Source organism: Oryzias melastigma, linkage group LG13 (genome assembly GCF_002922805.2).
Source record: "Oryzias melastigma strain HK-1 linkage group LG13, ASM292280v2, whole genome shotgun sequence".
Taxonomy (NCBI): Eukaryota; Metazoa; Chordata; class Actinopteri; order Beloniformes; family Adrianichthyidae; genus Oryzias; species Oryzias melastigma.
Genome location: NC_050524.1, coordinates 28,326,526 through 28,338,346, shown reverse-complemented (window position 1 = coordinate 28,338,346; position 11,821 = coordinate 28,326,526). Strand labels below are relative to the sequence as shown.

Below are 11,821 nucleotides of genomic sequence, written 5' to 3'. Positions count from 1 at the left end.
AAACACCAAAATTTACTGAAAAAAAAGAAAAAAAAAACTAAATTAGCCAAAACAGCTAGTGTGTAGCTGAAATATTAGCTAAACTCCAAAATAGCCTAACAAATCTTAGTAATTGCCAAAATAGTCCAAAAAGCTAGCAGAATGCAAAATTTTAAAACTTTAAAATCTTAACTTTTTAACATAAATATGAGTGAATTGAATATTTGAATATTTTTTTTATTAAAGTGTCATGCACTCAGGTGCCCAGCCCACATGGGCTTATATGACACTAATGAGCAAAAATCAGGTAAAAAATCAGGTAAGATGGCCATAACAAATAGTCATCAGTGAATACCATCAACATAAATACACACATTATCACAAATCAATCATAAATCAATTAGAAATCAATTACAATCTTTCTGAGTACAGTGTGTCTTGTCTTAAATTCCACGCTTTCTCAATAAAGTTAACCACACAAAAGATTTCATTTTTTAAATAACCACTGCAAAATTTCTCCTTCACGTGACCAAAACAGATCTGGGTTTTTCTGCTGTATCACATTATACAAATCAATTCTCACATCATTATACAATGGACAGTAAAACATAAAATGAAATTCATCTTCCACTAAACACAAATCACAGACTGTACACAACCTGTCCTCCTCTGGGACTCCTTTAAGTAATACAAAGGCAACAATTTTATTTCAGAATAAATCAACTTAAACCTTAAATAACTTTCAATATTTTACTCTCCATAAAAATATATTTAGTCAAAATTATACAAGTTAGAAATAAGTGCAAGATAACATCGGGCCATTAATAACAATAAAATAAAATGATCTGGAGGGCCGGATAGAATTACCCAGAGGGCCGAATCCGGTCCCCGGGCCTTGACTTTGACACATGTGGTCTAAATGATTGTCGACTTAGCATGTTGATTAATGCATGCAGGTGGCACTTGCTGCACAGATTGAATACAAATTAGTATTCCCCTCTTTTCAGTGCAAAATGCAGACTTTGAAATATACTCATCGGTGTCATCACAAACCCCTAAAGACTTACCATTACTGCCCCTGTCATCGCATATGTTACAGCTGCTACTGTAAAGGTGTCAAAAGGCATATTGTGCCTCCTGCCAGTCGCATTGGAAATGCTTTTCTTCCCTTCCTGCTCTGAGACAGCTTTTAGATTTCCTCCATACAGCGAGAGCTTAATGCTCTCTTGATGTTGGCATCAGTTCTGCACTTAAAGCGTCTGCACTCACTCGGCGTTCACGCTTGGAGAGGTGTGAAATGCCCCCACCGCATGGTTAAAAAGAACTGTTTAACTCCTGGGAACACAGATGTTAAATCACGTCGATACTTTCGTGATGATGGATCAGCCAGAGGAAATCTAAATGAGGAGGACGGTCAAAGATGTAGTTTTGGAGCAAACAAAACAAACATCCTTCATCCTGTTTTGTTAGTCAGTCAGTGTGACAAGCTGCCAGCGGGGAATGACAACAGCCTACATGATCTCCCACAAAGATGCATTAAGCGCAGAATACCTAAATATATAAAAACACAGGGATTGATGAACAGATGTTAAATAGCGGATGCTCAAAGGGGAAAAAAATCAACCAAGAAATAACTACAATTAAAGAACAGATGGTCCCAGAAAAGAGTTTCTATACCTGTTTGTTGTCCCATGGCATCACTTGAAGGGCTCTAAAGAAAACTCTTGTTTTTACCATTTACCACCAGAGCTGAAGGAAAACTGTTTTACGCCATCATGCAACACTTTATGTTATGAAGGTGTCAGTGCAAAGCAGTCAGAATCCACTGATTCAGATTAATCGCATCAATGGTCAACAGTTACGGTATTGTTTAGATGTTGCCAGCAATATCTCTGTTGTCAAAAAGTTGAAGATCTGATCAGAGCGACTTGTTAAACAGCATTTATTTTAAGTATTCACATATTTTTTTCCCTTTTGCTCACACTCCATGACACCATCCATCCCTTCATTTACCAAATCTGCTCAATTCATTTCTGGATCGCAAGGTTGCTGGAGCCTATACCATACGTGGTATAGGTAGTCCATTGCATGGCCGCTTCATTAAAGACCAACATGCCAAAAAGGTGCTAAAAGAACTCCGAAAATTCAATAAAAACTAGAAAAGTTACATGTGAATGCTTTTTTGCTGAATGTGGTTGCTAAGGAAATTCACTTTAATTGCTGAATAATGACCTGAATTGGCTGAATGCTTTGATAATAATGTTGCATAAGTTTTAAAAGTGCTCAAAGTTTTTGAAGGATTTGAAACATTTTCGATCGATTTTCAGTGGGGCTGAAAAATGGCATAAATTGTTTAAAATCTTGAAAACCATAAAATATAGCGACACCAAAAGTACAAGCATGAATGTCCTCCAACTGTATTGATCTCGGTGTGTATGTCTGTTTTTTGTGTTGATTGTGTATATATTTTCATCTCTACAGTATTTTTAGATACAAAAATATGATCCCATTTGTCAAGGGTGGTATTTTATTTTGAAAAATTGGTTATATTTTAAAAATTGACCAGATTTTCTCGTGTGTCTTGGCGTAACTTCCTGCAGGCATCGTTTGCTGAAAATATAGAGCAGACGGCGAAGTGATCCGTGCACTGCGTGAACCGGCCGCGGCGCTGTGCGTCTGATGTGAACTACACCATAGGTTAACAAGAGGGTTCAATCGATGAATCCTGTCACAACACTTCTATTAGGTTTCTCTCTGTTCATCAATAAAGCCAAAATATCGACTATTACTTATAAATATGAAGACACAAAAAGAAGCAGTTGTTGTGATTCAGTTTAAAACTGATGTATGCTGGGATTTTAAATATTCTAGTTTTGGTCAGTTTTGCATGTAAGTGCAGGAGTTCTAAAGCTAAAATAACATGTTGACAACATTACTATTTTTTTCTCTCCTGGGACAAAAAAAAATCTAGTTTGTCTCTTTGATGTAGGAACTTCTGAATAGATAATTCCAGATACAAAAAAAAATGTAAGTCCTGGTAACTCTGTAACCATTACTCATTTTTTTTTGGGTTGCATAATTCACATTAGTTTGGTCATCCAAGAAGACATTCAAGCATCTATCATATATAGTCTCTGATATATTTGATTAGTTTTGATTTTTACATCAAGTGAAATATTCATAGTCCAGATTGTGCGTATAATTTACTTTAAATACTACAAAATATGATATAACAAAGTATTTTAATAGTAAAGGATAATTATCGTCACACAGCACTGAATAAATAATCTAAGCTGATCTGTTTTTAGTGATGATTAGTGATCAAATGATCAGTTCAGGAAGTTCAAGACTCCTCCTTTTTGTTAACTGCAGTAGAAAAAAAAGTCTTCCAAATGTACCTAAATAGGTTACTATAATAATTTGCTTTCGAGGCATAAGTGAGGGAGAAGTAGGACCTCCTTTGTGTGTCAGTCTCTGACACAAGAGCACGACTTGGCCCAGTTATTTCTGCTGATGATGCAAACTCAGCAAAGATTTTTTGAGAGGCTGGAAGAATTTGAAGTTCAGATTGAGAAGGAAAAGCCTAAAAGTCCACTCAGCAACAGCTACGAAAGGAAACGAGTATTTTTGGCAAATCTGCAACACAATAGAAGACTTTTGAAGAGAGATAATAAGAGATTAATGGTGTCAGTAGGAACTATTTCCTTCAAATCAGCCAGATTTGCTTAGGTTTGCCTTTAACACTTTTTCCAACTTTCTGCCCTGATTTTTTGTTCCATTACGAAAAAAAAGTGAGGTATTCACCTGGTTGACAGGTGAGAATTCAGTTGTAATCAGTTCAGCCTCTACATAATAAAGTTTTGCAGGAGCACACCTTGTACTAAAAGGTTCATCTGCATCCCTGCAGAGTGCAGGTGGTCAGCAGTTATGTCAGGGGTGTTGGTATTTATAGACCACCTTGATGACGCTGTGGTGTATTTTTTAGTTCTGTCAAAGGGTGGAAAAGTTATATTTTAAGATAACTCAAGCAATATACAGCGGATTGTGATACATTGGTCTGAGAAAACTGGTGTTCAGAGCATGAAACAATGTTGAGACTTAAAAATAAATAAATCAAAAGGGGATAAAAGTAAAAAATGAATGTGTGATACATATACATACGCCTGTTCTACGTGTGTTACATGGTGGATTAGTCCTAGTTTATGTGGTTGATCTTTAGGAAGCTGTTATTCTTTTGTGATGTGTGTCATTGTTCGTGGTTTTGTATATTTACATAATTTGAAAACTTGAGAATTGAAAGAATAATTGATCACTGAGCTCTGTCTCTCTCTGCTTTACTGGGATTACACGGATTCACTAAGCAAAAAAAAAAAAAAAATAGGGTAAGAAAAATGGTTTCAGTGAGAATTTTCATTTAACTAAATAAATTCCAGTCACTAAGTCATGTTTTCTTAAACTGAAATGATTTTGCTATTGAAAAACTTTCTTGATAAAATTACTTTTCTTTCTAAAGATTTTGTTTTTGCATTTAAGCACAACATGTAGTTAACGCCTCGTCTTTTATAGGTCAAATTGTTTGTAAACATGTTTTAAAGAATAATTAAGCCAATTAATCATTATTTACTGACACGCAGATGTCAGGTTTGAACATGAGCTTGAAACTTTTCTTGCAGACGGATAAAGTCTACTTCTTTTTTCTCTTCTTTCATAAATTTTAGTTTTAGACCCCATGAGTAAGTGTTTAGGAGAACACTCTTAAAAAAAAAGACTACACTTTTGCCGCCTGGGACTAAATGTGAAGAAGTCAATTAGTTTCCATTAATTGATAAATGAAGTTGAGTGCTAATTATGTTAAAAAGTTACAGTTATAAAGTTTAAAAAATTTCGTTTTAGAGTGTTCATTAAATGTTTATCCTGTTCAGCCCACGACCTAAGGTGTGTTTTGGTTTCTGGCCTCTTGTGCGATTGAGTTTTACACCCCTGATTTAGATTTTTCTTTCTCTTAAGCACAAAGATTCTCTAAATCAATGACATCACAGGTTTAACATGGTCTCATACCACAAGCACTGTTGAATCATGTGACTCATGATGGACCAAAGGGATTGTCTCCATCACTAAAGTCACTTTGGAGCGTTCCTCCAGTGAGTTTGGGCCACTGTTGGCCATCCAATGTAAAACTCAAACTTGTGTTCACACTTCAGGCTGAAACGAGTTTAAAATACAGTAATAGGGCGGCTAATGGGCAAATCAGTGTCAGGTCTGTGGGGATGATTGTTGACACGCAGGAGGATGAAAGGAAGAGGATCTTGCCACAGCGCTGCAGGTCTCAGAGAAAGCCATTACTGTCAGTCATCGGGGAAATGCAGACGTTCTTACTATGGAGTGTGTGTGGAGGGCTTCTAATTTAATAGTAGTTTGGAAATACATTATTTAGAGTAATATTTCAGGGGTCAATGGATCGACTGATGTACAAGTGAGGGTTAATTGTGTATTTGTATCATTTAAAATACTTAGTAAATTGAATATCTGGTGACTTCACATGTGAACAGTTAGTTTCCTGCTCGTAGGAGAGCTGGCAGCTATTTATTTATTTTGATATTACCCTGCAAGACACTCGTGGTATAGCTGTGTATGATGCAGAATAGAACTGAAAATTACTAAACTGCAAAACTGCATTGATTGTAGCATTAAAGTGCTTTGAGTGATCTTTTCTTCTCCACTTGTTACTGGTAATTTTGAAATCAGCCTGTTATAACGGAGGAGTCCACTTCTCACTTCATTTGTTCCACCAGGAATGATGTTTGTTCACATCATCTATTTAAAGTCCCACTCCAATCGTCTTTTGATCTGTTGTAATATCATTCCAAGTAGTATTTTACTTATGATTATGATATTTTTTGCCAAAAATTATATGCCATTTTCTAGGACATAGTTTCTGTGGAGCAGCAGTAGTATGTAGAGTGTAGTACTATCTGATTTGTGCACCTAATTCTTGATTACATGTCCTCCATCATCAGAAAAATGCCACAAAACATGTAAAAAAAAAAACACAAAACACTTGTTTTAAATCTGAATCTAAGACCTGGAAAGTAAAACATCAGATCCTGGTGTCACATTGTTATTTTAGCTTCACTTCACCTCCTCTTCTTACTGTCAAATTTACTTTACAATTCAAATACTATAAAGTGTGCACTCTAAGCAATAAACATGTCAAATAATAGGTTTTTGTGATAAAATACCCTTCTGTAAATCTAAATAAAAAATCTTAAACGTCCTTTATGGATATGTTTTTAATTTTTCATGAAGGTCAGGCTTCATTTTTCATAGATTTATTTTTTATATGGGTTGATTTTTAATCTCAGTTAACCAGATCAACTCCTCTCTGAATAATTTAAAGCGCCGACTGTGGAGGAAAAAAAACAGAAAGGCAGTCAGAGCGCCAACAGCGAAAGGATCTTTAGAACTTTGGATTCAACGTAGAATTAGAAATTGTTTTGGTGTTTTCCTCAGCTAATATATATATATAATCTTGTGTTTCTTTTGATGAGAAAAAGCTTATGTTTAATGTAAATAATGACAGAAGGATGTTTTTTTCAGCAAGATGTATAACACACACCTATGATGTCCATTTGTTTCCATCAATGTGTCTTTTTACTGAAACAAAGACATATTCTTGATACTTTTTTTTACATTTTTAGCTGACTCAGCACTTTCATGAACCTTTTCATAACACTTATATTTACCTCACAAGACACTCAATATTAGTTTCAAATAATCTTGTAAAAGTTTGGTAAGTAAAGTTCAAAATTTTATCTCTAAATGTATGCAAAGTTATGAAAAAAGTCTCACTTATGTTTATTGCTTTAAGATTAAAGATTTGGAGCCAAAGTGGTTTGATGTATTTGTATCCATAGGTGTCAAGAGGTTAAATGAAGTCACATTTTGACTGAATTGACAATATTTTTTCTTTAAAAGAGGTTGTAGTTGTGCATCTGTAAAAGCACATATAAGCATATATATATATACATGTGTGTATAATAAAAGTGGTTTTGGTTTGGACCTCCTTGGCCCACCCAGTTCTATTCCAAGACCGAGTTTAATCCACTTTCTGAGCCAACATGTCATGTGAAACGTCATGTGACGTCATTGTTAGCAGTAACGTTTAGCTCCGGCTTGTCCTCCACATGAACTTGTTGATGTTTTTATGTCTGTTGCTTAGTGAACGCTGTCATAGAAAGCAGACATGACGGGATAATACTGCAGGAGGAGTTTTATTGGACATGACACCGAGAGTGGACTAGAACTTACTGGAGGGTCAATCTGTGGATTCAAACCTGCAACACAATTCATGTGGAGTTTATTACAGCTGGTAGAAATAAACCTTAAAGGATCTATTCAGAATGGCATCCAAAGCATGGTTCTGTGGAAATAAACAAATAAATGAAATAACTCCCTTAATCTGAAGCTGTTCGTTACCCTTCGGTCTGAAAACTGTATGTAAAATGTTTGCAAATTCCATTTGAGTTCATGGAAACCATAATTTCATAACCAAAGCTGTTTCAAAGTCCCAAACAAAAAAGCTCAAAAACATCATTTTTTATGTTTACTGTTACCAAACCTCCATTGCTATAACCTTACACAAGTCCAACAAAATAATCTATTTATTTAGAAAACACAGCAGCTGTTCTGCCCCTAGTGGTTGGCTTGGGTAATTATTGACCAACATTTCTTTAATTAAATCAGGGATTTCACATTTTCGTTAAATTAATCAAAATTGGGTCAGTTGAGGTTTTTAAAAAAATACTAAAAATTCATATTGAGAAATACATAATTCACGTTTCACTTTAAATCTTTAGACCTTAAAATTATAGAGAATTGCAGCAAATGTCTGGCACAAAAAATTGAAAAACAAAACATTTAGGTCTCTTTGAACATTAGTGTGCTTGAACTCATATAATAAACCAAATTAAAGAAAATTAAGAAAAAATATTGATGGATCCACATTTAGACAAAGAAAACATTTTAAAAAACCTCACTTTTTTGAATTCACTGACCTAAAATTGAACATTTTTCACTGCAAGAGCATCTATTTAAACCATCTCTCACAGCAATGAATATTTAGAAATTGTTCAGTAGTTTATAGTTAAATGATAACTTTATTTAAACAAATAGATGGAATAATAGAGGAATATAAGGGACTACAAATCAGTCAATATTCTCACACATACATCTGAATGTAACTGTAGTGTTAGAAGGGAGGTGATAAGATTCATTACACCCTACAAATAACCAAAAAAATCCTGGATATGAGGGTGAAATAATGAAGTCAGTCACTGGTGTGAAAATGTGTCGTCAAATCAGTGATTCCCTGTAAAGCACAGCTGGAGGAGAGCAGCTGCAGCATCCCACATGAACCTTCCTCAGCTGCCCTGCTCCCATGAGGCTTTCATATCATTTGAAAAACTGACGTTTTATGGTGTAAAACTCAAACATTTTTTAGGCTTGGATTCCTCTAGTATTATGGTAACTCCTGCACGAGCATTTACAAGACAAACCAAGCTGTCCAACATTTTCCATTTGAGTAACACTTAAACAAAACACCCTCATTTCTAAAGCAGTAATAATTAAATCCGTGGAATGTGTCCAGATCAGGAGCTTTTTTAGCTTTTATAGCCAAATAAAAAACATTATGATGTGAACGAGGGGCAGGAAAGCGCATCAAGGCCACACCTGCTATCTGTGCGACTGATAAACGGATAACCTGCATACTGGGTCACGCTGCCTCGCATAAGGAGGATCAGAAGGAAACACAGTTGGAGAAACATCCGGGTTCTTGGGGACATGTTGGAAACTTAAGTAACAGATGTCCCAAATTCCACAGATCAAAACAACCTCCAGACATCTCCTCCCTCTTTAACCCTTTAACACAGGAGCTCCAGGGTTTATGTTCTTTGATTTACTGTAACTTTTCAATTGTCAACATGATCAATATAATTCCAGTAGATTCTGAAGGAGAAAAGCGGAGCTTTTCTCCTTCAGAATCTACTGGAATTACATTGATCATGCTGACAATTGAAAACTTACAGTACGTTAAAGGGTTAAGGATCTTCAGATTTGCGTGAAGGAAACGTTTCCCTTATGCTTCCCAACAAGAAATCCACGATAAGCACATTCGGAACTCTCTATCCTTCCTCGGTTATCAAAGCTTTCAATCTTTCCCTTCATTTCATAAACACAAACACAGCAGGACCACGTACCACTTACTGTTATAATTTAGTCCATCTGGATGTTTTTCACAATAAAATATTTTCTTACAATAAATATATTTTTGCAAAAATTAAAACAAAACTGTCATATTTTAAGATATTTAATGTCATTCAATGTCTAAGATGGTTCTGACATTTCCAATAAAAATAAATAAATAAACAATTAAATCAGCACGTGTCTGTGAATCCAGTGGGATCGTCGTCACTCTGACAATTTCTGATTTGCTAAATTCCAAAACTAATCAATTCAATTTCAGAATAACAGGTCGAAAAACATTGACTTTCTGAAAAAAAAGTTAAGTTAAAGTCACACCTATGTGTGTGAAGTTTGTTCTCCGCATTTGACCCCTCCCCTGGGGGAGGGGTGAGCTGCAGACACAGAAACGCTCGGAAACCAAATGGTGGTTTAACCCCCCAATCCAACCCCTGTTTGTTGGTGACAAAGGCTGGGTTGATAAAATCGATTAATTGATTTATATAGATTTTAGCTTAATAGATAAATAATCGATTCATAAAAATATAGATCGTGAAGCTAAATGCTAACGTTTAATGGAACGGCTAATGCTAATGCTTGGTCGACGTAAACATACATTGCTGACTAAATGAACATCTTTATATTCTCAGACAGGAGTTTTCTAAACTATTTTAAGGATTTTTTTTAATTTGTGGTCTAAAGCACCGTTTTTGGTTCATTCTTTGCTTATTCTTCTTGTAAAAAAGTGCACTGCTATAGGGCGAGCTCCACCTAGTGGCCAAACTAAAACGGCCTCCAGGAGAAGCAGAACAATGTTCACAATCTTAATGATCTCATCCGGGCTCTTGCGAATAGAATTGAATCGTTTCTGGAAATTATTATCAATAAAAGCCCGAATGATGACTAGAGCAAAAATAGAAAGGCCCCTCTGTAACCTCTATAATCCCTTTATATCTGACTTTACTTCCAATTATGTAAGAAAATATTCTCTAGGTTTTTTTTCCTGCCAAATTCAAGATGATGTCTAATTAAGTAGATGTGTTCTCAAAAACTAACCTTAGCCTGATCTGTCCGCTTTATAACTGCAGATTTAAGGTCACAATTCATGATGGTCATGACGCTTAAAGTCGTACTAGAGCTCCTAAAGATGGATTTGTGGGACAGCATGAGGTGATAAAAAAATATTGCTAAAATTTTGATGAAGACGAGCACAGAGCTGACTCATATGATCATGAGCTGTGAAGTGGACGGTTGGATCAAAGCCCAGAGTTGAGCTTCTGCTATGAATGAATTGGAGACCCTCAGAGGAAGCTGTAGAGTGGGGCCACAGAGGTGCAGGGCGGGGTCTGGCTAAAGACCCACAGCTCTGAGTAAATGACTTGACTATCATGAACACGTGCAGAATATACACTCCTTATGTCTGGTAAAAAAATAATGTTATTCATTGTTAATGAACATTTTTTAATATTTCAAACTAATAAAAATGTAGTTCAGATCATATTTTAATATAGTTTTTTTATTATTATTATTTTGGCTCTTTTAAGTCATTTTGAGGTCGTAAATCAAGACTTGTTTGTCATTGTAAAAATGACTGATTTCATGCATCTCTTTTGACAGGAACCTTGGGAAGAGCGGGCTCCGAGTGTCCTGCCTAGGACTAGGTGAGTAACCTCGCTTCACTTCTTACTTATGTCTCAAAACATTTTTTTCATTAGTGATGACATGTACTGCATCTGCTCCTAGAATACATCCAAAAAGATTGTCAATTTGAACACATGTGCTGTGGTTGAATTCACTCAGTTTACCTTTGGTTATGGAAGACGTTTCACCTTTCATTTCAAGAGGATTTCTCAGCCCTGAAATTCAGCGATACAGGAGTTGTTTGTGTGGTTCTAGGTGACAGCATCACCTGTGGGTCAAAAGTGTGTGCAACTTAAATAAACCTTACAAGTACTGCATGGTAGACTTACCACACGCACAACAATCATTTCATTTTCACAATGTCCCTTAACCCCTTCATGCATGGAGGTCACTACAGTGTACAGAATGCTTTGATAGCAAATAGATTGATATAAATAAATTGATCCTATGATGATTGATGCTGAGTTCAGTGACTTTTGTTACACTATTCTCAGTTCAGAAACATTGTCTTTAACCATGTTTTAGATAAATCAACCTATAGAAAGGAACCACCATTACAACATGAGGTCATATTTCAAATTATGTACAATTATACCTACAAATTACCATGTAATTACTTGGATGTTTGGTAGACATCTTTATAGAATTTTAAATTATAACTTTTTTCTAAAAAAAACCTTTATTTTGTATACCTAAAGATGAATAAAAACACATAGTAAAAGAATTTTACCTGATTTGATCATCATTTATATGCCTGTCACATTATAGCATTAATCACGATTAATTAATTACAGACATTTTAGCGCGTTATTTTTTAAAAATCGCATTCATTTCATATTTGCGTTGGATGCTCCGTGTTATGCAAACATGGAGGAGAATTCTATCCTGCTGATACCATGGTCATTTAAAATATAAATAGAAAATATAAATATTAAGTACATGAAAGAGCTTCAGTCCTGTC

At 35.3% G+C, this 11,821-nt stretch overlaps 1 protein-coding gene across 1 annotated transcript in view; it reads left to right on the top strand.

Annotated features, from left to right (window-relative positions):
* Positions 1-10,813: 10,813 nt before the first annotated feature.
* The window catches only part of kcnab1a (potassium voltage-gated channel, shaker-related subfamily, beta member 1 a), a 36,441-nt gene continuing 35,433 nt past the window's right edge, over positions 10,814-11,821 (top strand). Inside the window, exon 1 of the mRNA XM_036214983.1 lies at positions 10,814-10,880. The gene's annotated coding sequence lies outside the window, so the exon portion shown is untranslated. The remainder of the gene's footprint in view (positions 10,881-11,821) is intronic.